Source organism: Centrocercus urophasianus, unplaced genomic scaffold, assembly GCF_019232065.1.
Source record: "Centrocercus urophasianus isolate 14NV4802_14NV808 unplaced genomic scaffold, USGS_Curo_1.0 seq_11, whole genome shotgun sequence".
Lineage (NCBI taxonomy): Eukaryota > Metazoa > Chordata > Aves > Galliformes > Phasianidae > Centrocercus > Centrocercus urophasianus.
This window is the reverse complement of record NW_024884253.1, coordinates 28,185,597-28,193,052: the sequence shown is the minus strand read 5'-3', so window position 1 is coordinate 28,193,052 and position 7,456 is coordinate 28,185,597. Positions and strand designations below refer to the sequence as shown.

Here is a 7,456-nt window from a genome sequence, read left to right as displayed (position 1 = left end):
GCAGCATGGAATATCTCTTCTTAGTAATAACAAACAATAAATTATTTATACAGGTTATCAAGTAATTCATAGTTCTGAGTCAGGTGTCTATTGTACAGCTATTGCTTGAATATAAAACCAAAAAATGATTCTTAGCCAGAAGTGCTCAAAAAAGTTGAGAATAAATAAATTTTGCCCTTTGGTTATTACCTTTCTGAGCCACAATGGGAGAAACTACGGAGGGGAAATGGAAAGGGCTAGCTGTTACCACTGGTGTTATTCATCAGTTGCTCAAATTTCATATGTTGTTAAGAAAGATGTCAACCAAAACCTATCTATGAGCTGAATGAATTACTTTGTGAAAGACAGTCTGCTCTTACCTATTTCTTTGTTCTTTACTCCTCAGTTATGGGAAAGGATTAGATATTTACTGTGCACACAGTGCAGTTGGACTTTATAAATCAAATGTTGTCAGGACTTTGAATTTGCTGTGCATTTGCAGACTGACTGCTGTGTGCATATTTGTGTTGAAATGCAGGCAGTGAGACTCAAACCTGGGGGAAGGTAGGATGTCAACTGAATTCAGACTTGTCACTTAAATCTTGTTCTATGAGTCTATTACTTTTTAATACACTCAACTCATTAAATAAAAAAAATTTCTGCTCATGACTGACCCGCTCTTAGAGGCTTCTCCTCAGTCCCACATATTTATTCTTCTGCAGGTGTTTGGCTGCCTCTAGCAGTACAGCTATAAGTTAAAATGAGTCCTGAGCTCCTCCTCTTTGAGTCTAAAATTTGCAAACTGCACACAACTTCACTATCTCTCTATACATATAAGCACAAATGGCTTTGAAACATTCATTTACGCTTGGTTTACTGCAGTTACTAGCACAATATTAAAATACACATGTTCTACTCACAGGAGCTGCCTGCAGTTTAAGTATAAAGCACTCCTCAAAGACAAGTAAAAAAAAAGAAAAAAAAAAAAAGAAAAGAAAAAAGAAAAACTTAGGAATAATGAAAAATTACTTTACCTATTATGAGTGCCCCATAGTCCATCTACGTTTTCTTTTTTTTCTTTTTTTTTTTTTTCTCATGTAGTGATCTGCTTTCCAGATGGCCCTTTCGCATGTGCAGGTGTGCAGCTGCTGAGTTCAAAGTACTGAGCAATTGGCTCATGGCTACTACTTGTTTAACCCTTGACTCTCCCTGATTGCATGTGAATTTATTGTGAACTGGAATTGAACTGGATTTTTTAAAATGTTTTCTTCAGAGGAAAAAAAGAAATATTCCGCTAGAAATCTGTTAATTTGTGTAACATTTTTAATCTATTGGGAACTGAGCTGTTTTAATGCTATCAGTCAAAACATGTAAAGTTACACTAAGCCACTTTACTCAAAATTAGAAGGTATAAGTGATTCCGGAAATGTTTTTTCTTATTACAGATTCAGGAAAGAACTGGCTTGGGGATAGCACAGAGCACTCCAGTGCGCAGTCCTGTTTTCCTTTGTATCCCTTCTCCCTTCAGTTTGTGCATTAATATTTTTTCACAAGAAAACTGAAGCAAAGAGAAAAGATCCCAAATCATTTGAGATAATCTTCCTTCATGAGAAGTATCCAGTTTAGTACCACTATAGATATGCATTCACACATCTTGGAAGTCATAAGGAACAACTTTTGTAAAATCAGATACCTGAGGTATGGACAAAGCAATGTAACTAAATGTGTAGACAGGTGCTTACTTACAGAACCAATACCATGCTTTTAGAGATTTATTACCCTACAGCTGTTCATTACACTGAAAGAGGATAAAGGGATTAATATGTGAGTGCTCCAAGTTCATTTCAGCACAGAGTGAAATAAGCTTACATAAATTAGAATAAGTAATATTAAGTAGCTACAGTTTTTTTTTTTTTCTTTTGTTGTTGGGGTTTTTTTTCCTGTTTTTTTCTTTCTTATCTGAGTGCCCCAAAATTAAACTGTGTTTATTTAGTTTAGTTTTGCTGATCATCAAAACACTATCTTTTCTTGCTATTTGAAATTTTATTCCTAATGTATTTTATTTAGACTACTTAAATCTTTGCTTAGGAATTAGATGAAAACTATACCAGGAAAAGGAAAATGCAAATTTTGCTGCAAAAAATAGGTAATCAATTTGTGTGTTGTAGATTTGTAGGGACTTTCTTCCATAGATTTTTCTAGATCATGATACAACAGACATATTCTATGATTTAGAATTATGGCTAAGTTTTACTGCTGCTTAGAATTCTGGGTAAGTTTTAGAGCCTGTAGATGAGAAAATATAAAATAAAGAATATGAACATAAGGTGACTAAAGATTTAGTAAAGGAAGACAGTAAGTTATGCTGCAAAGGTAAACTATCAGATCACTAAGGATGTTTTTTGGTGAATTTTGTTTTTAATAACTGTGTGAATTATTTTTTTATTTAAAAGGGATTCCTAATATTTTATTTTCTGATAATATGTGCTGGGGAAACTTCAAAGAAAGGAAAAAGCTTTGTTAGGTTAAATGTTATACTGTCATCTGAATGTACTACATATATTCTCCACTAACATGGTGGACATATATTCTTCAAAAATTATAAAAAAAAATGAGAAAAGCCTTAAAAATGGACATTTTGTGGACATATTCATAGAACGACAGAATATCCTGACTCGGAAGGGAGAACATCGAGTCAGGTTGGATGGGACCCTGGGCAGCCTTGTCTAGTATTAAATGTGAAGGCTGGTGGCCCTGTCTGTGGTAGGGGGTTTGGAGCATGATGATCCTTGAGATCCCTTCCAACACAAGCCATTCTCTGATTCTCTGATTCTCTGATTCTATTCTATGAGTCCATCTCCAGCCTCCACACAGCATCACCCGGAATTCAAACCCTGTGTCTAAGAATGTTGTCCCTCTCTTTGACAGGGACACCCTGAGACCTTCCTTCAGACTTCCCCTGGCTGAAAAAGCTGAGAGACGTCAAAGATTCTTCATACACATTGCCCTCTAGAATCTTTCACCATCTTTGTAGCCCTCCTTTGGACACTCTCCAATAGTTTTATGTCCTTTTAGTACTGTGACAACTGAAGCTGCACATAGTGCACTGTGTAGAGCATTATAAGAAGCCATGTTCAGAAGTATAGCAAATTCTGCCAGAAAAATTAAAATACAGTGCAATGCAAAAAGATAATTTATCATAAATAAAACAAAAAAACTCCAAGCTAACTCTTGAGCTTGAGTGCTGCTGTATTTCACTAAAGTTGCAAAGTGTCTTAAACTATTGTTAATATCCTGACCATAAGACAATTGATGATTGCACAACTGCAGGGTTTGAGTAAAATATTATTAAGTGCCTACTATTTCTAAATGTATTGAATTATTTGAAATATCATATCTGACTATTTAAATTAAGGAGTTTTTATAATGCATTAGTCCAGGTGATCCATTATGGGGTAAGCGTATGCAACCTCAAATGTAGCATTTCTTTGCTAATATGCAGAATTTGTGTAATTATTTTAAAAAAATATTTATTATTCACTGCTGCAATTGCATTGCATTTTTGGTTTTGTGTACAAATTGTACCCAGGGCTCTGCTACCTGTATTGTAGTTTCAGTACTATCTTATAGGTGAGGTTTAATTTTTTTACCACTTGCAAATATCAATCAGAAAAAAAACATTTTTTACATGTCTGCACAAAAAAAACCACCCAAACTTGTGCACATGTAATGGAAAAACAAGTAAGATAAAATAACCCAAAACCTTAATAAGAGGAATTATAGCACTTGATAAAGTCCTTGGGAATTGCAATAGGTACAAATAAAGCTTCCAGTCTTTGAAAAGATCAATGGCAGGTAGGCAGTCTCCTTTTGGTTATATTTCTTCTATTGTTCTGGTATGGACAATTACCATGTCAAAGGACTTAACCAAGTGCTTTAAAATGTCATTAATTTTCTTAAATGAAATGTATCACAGGAAATAGCTCCAGTGCTTAATTTCAGAAGGTTGGATAATATACTGTGGACCTATCTTGGGACAAGCAGTCCTCTAACACTTTGTTTGCCCTTGAGATTTAGAAGGAATCATATCTATAGTATTCATAATAAGTAGCAATTTAACCAAGTTCAAATTAGATGTGAACAAATGGATTAACAAGCACCTCATTAAAATTTTAATTTCCATTTCATTTATCATTTTAATAGAATCAATTTTGTTTCAGGGTGGGGGAGGATTCATTTCTAAGTCTAACATTAATTTCACTTGTTTTTATCAATAGCTTGGTATATATATATATATGTATTTCTGCAGAACGTACTTTGTATGGTTTCCAAGTATCTGATATGCACATAAATGCATAAAGATTAAGGAAAATTCAGAAGAACTTGCTGTACATTTTTTAAAATATTGAACTTTACAGTACGGTTGTCTCCAGTATTTTCCTCTAAAATGTTGATGTGTGCTTGCTGGTAAAGATTTGAAGAAGAATAAATGAATTTTAAATAAGTCAATATTGAGGAGTTACTTTCAGTGAAATTATTTAAATAGCATTGTAAATATTTCAGAACTAAAATCTGACTTTTGAACTTTACTTTTAGATTTGACCTTCAAAGCAATATTTAAAAGTACTTTGAATCCCTTAGATAGCATATATCATAAATGTGTGCAGAATTTTCATAATTTAATATTTTTTCTCTCAAATCTATTAGAAAACTCCAACTTAAATATATCTGTTATTGAGAAAGGATTTCACAAAAAAAATGCAATTCATAAATATGTGTTTTAGTAACATTTTTATTTTCAGGGAAAAAAATAAAGGAATAGAAGAATTGCATTTTGTGGTGATTTGTCTGTCTTTTGAAGTTCCTATTTCCAGTAGTGATATGTTTCAAGTTTTACATGCTGATTTTTAGTTAAGCTTTTTTTTACAAACATGTTATTCCTGAAAATGTTTCTTTAATGTTGTTTTCCATTTTATACTGACACACATTATACTGATCGTTGTCAGACACAAAATCATTATTTAGAGACATTTTTTTTGTGTACTGAATGGAATACATATACTATGTATTTTACAATATGAATGTAAAATTGGAAAGTCTTGATTAAATAATATAGAGAGATTCAAAACATCTTTAAATATTGATATGGGAATGGAAGTAGGTTTTACTCTAATGGCAGACCGTGTGCAAGAGAGAGAAAAGAATGGAAATAACATGTCAGACTTGTGAGATTTTTACCACATGTGTTTTAGGCAAGAGAGGCAAAAAATTTAAAAAGAAGCAAAATTTAAACCTATCTGAAAAATAATCCAGATCAAATAAATAAAACGCTTATTTAAGATGGAGAAAAGTATATTAGACTCCAAGTGCATTGGTGCACATCAAGGCTAAACTCAGTGTTTATCAGTCTTTTTTTTTTTTTTTTTCTAAATAAATATTATTAAAATGGAATATTGTACTCAATTTTAGATATTTGTATTTCACTAAATTTATTGCAGCTACTATTATTGTTGATTCTTTATATGTAATCTAATCTGCAGTTTCTGTGTGGTACAAAAATCTTACATAGGCGCCAGAGAATAGTAAAGTTGTAGAAACACAGAATCATTTGAACTGGAAGGAACCTTTAAAGGTCATCTGGTCCAGCTCCTCTGCAATGAACAGGTGGGATCAGGTTGCTTGGAGCCCTGTTCAGTTCCAGTTCTTCACTAACTTAATTGGAAAAAAAAACCTTTTCTAAATATCCCCTTTCACTCTGAAACCATTTCCCTTTGTCCTATCACAACAGACCCTGCTCTCCTTTCTCATTAGATGCTGAAAAACAAACAAACAAACAACTAAACCCCTCTCCAAACAAAAAAAACCACCAGGAGTTAAGTTAGATAACTTTAAAAGTAGCCAATTACATAGCAAAGCACAGATACCAGATTTCATATTTTTCAGTTGAAGTGGTTCTGAGAACACAGAGGAATTTTCTTTATCTTGTTAAGAAAGACTTAATGAAGGAAACTGTTCTAATTTCATATCTGAAAGATTAAAAGAAAGATTAAAGATAAACTTTGTATGAACGTGTATACATGCATATCATCATACTTTGGGGTTGTTGCAGATAGTGGCTGACTACTTTTTTCTGGAATTACTGTATGAGTTAATTAAAAGAACAAAGATGTGGGAAGTAGTGCTTTGAAGCCTCTGTTGTTCCTCTGCTTCAGCAGCCTAACTTTCTCTTCTGCTGGAATTCTGCATTTAGGTAGGAGTTTTTGAACTACAGTTTAGCAAGAGAACACAGTACAGTCATTTCTATTTTCTCAAGTTGTCTTTTTGTTCTTGAAAACTTTTTTTCATCTGTGATTATGTCCTGGTATGAATATATTTAATTTTTTATACCTTGTTGTAACCCTAGGTCAACAAATTCATTTGCACCATACAAATGCAGAGTTAATTTATAATAGGTGCCATTTTGTAAATCATACCTAGCTGTACTGCTTTCTTAAGTAATATTTTGACAAGTTCTAATCAAACTTTTCTCTCCAAACTTGTCGGAGACAAAAGAAGGTGTCAAGACATTAAAGTGTACTTCAAGATATTAAGATAAATTAATTCTAATAATCGCTAGAGAGATAAAAGATTGAAGTACAGACTAAGGTTAATAAAGAAGATTTAGAAATTTAATTTTTAAATATATATTTTCTATTCCTGTCAGGATTTACATTTCCCATAATGCCTATTTAGTATGAATTTCAAATGGCGAACTGAATGAATGGCGTAACTGAAAACCAGGCAATAAATAGCTGGAAAAACACAAATAACTTTTTGCTTTATTTCCAGAATCTACAGTTTGCTCTGAGAAGTCACAGCTTATTGAAGAGATGAGTTGGAGAGAAAACATAGAACAATAACAAAAAGACTTTCTGTTAAGCACACTTTGACAGGTATTTTCAAAGGTGTGGTGTTGTCCTTCTGTCATTAAAAAAAAATCACATGATAAAAAAAACAAGCAATCTTGTAAAGAAATAACCTGTGTTACAAAAAAGCAGATGCAGTGAGTTAAGTATTTCTGTTCTCTGTCTGTCTGTTCTGTGAAGTACTAACTCACAAGATGATGAAATATTGTCATCAAAGGCGAGTCTCTAACATTGATGGATATTTTTTAACATCCCTGTGACTGAAAGACTCAGAGCACTTTTCTTTTTGTATCTTTTTAGCGTCTTAATCAAAACGTCTAGGGTACACAGCTGAATGCTTACAAAAGTCTAACTAGTCTCTGGAGGCCTATGATGGCTTGCACATTTGTGATGTTATTTGACAGATTATGCATTAGGCGATTTCAAGCATTGTTCAAGTCAATAGACAACCAAAACCCACAATGACAAGGTTTTTTTTTTAGTAAAAATTATAGTGAATATATTTCTTCTCAGTTACGTGAAGAAATGAAAAAATTATTTACACACAAATCACACTTCTGTTGACTGTTATA

At 32.8% G+C, this 7,456-nt stretch overlaps 1 long non-coding RNA gene across 1 annotated transcript in view; it reads right to left on the bottom strand.

The window, feature by feature from the left end:
* Positions 1-1,129, bottom strand: part of LOC122171706 — a 9,021-nt gene extending 7,892 nt beyond the window's left edge. The window contains exon 1 of the long non-coding RNA XR_006172076.1: positions 1,014-1,129. This is a non-coding gene — a long non-coding RNA (uncharacterized LOC122171706). The remainder of the gene's footprint in view (positions 1-1,013) is intronic.
* Positions 1,130-7,456: the final 6,327 nt, after the last annotated feature.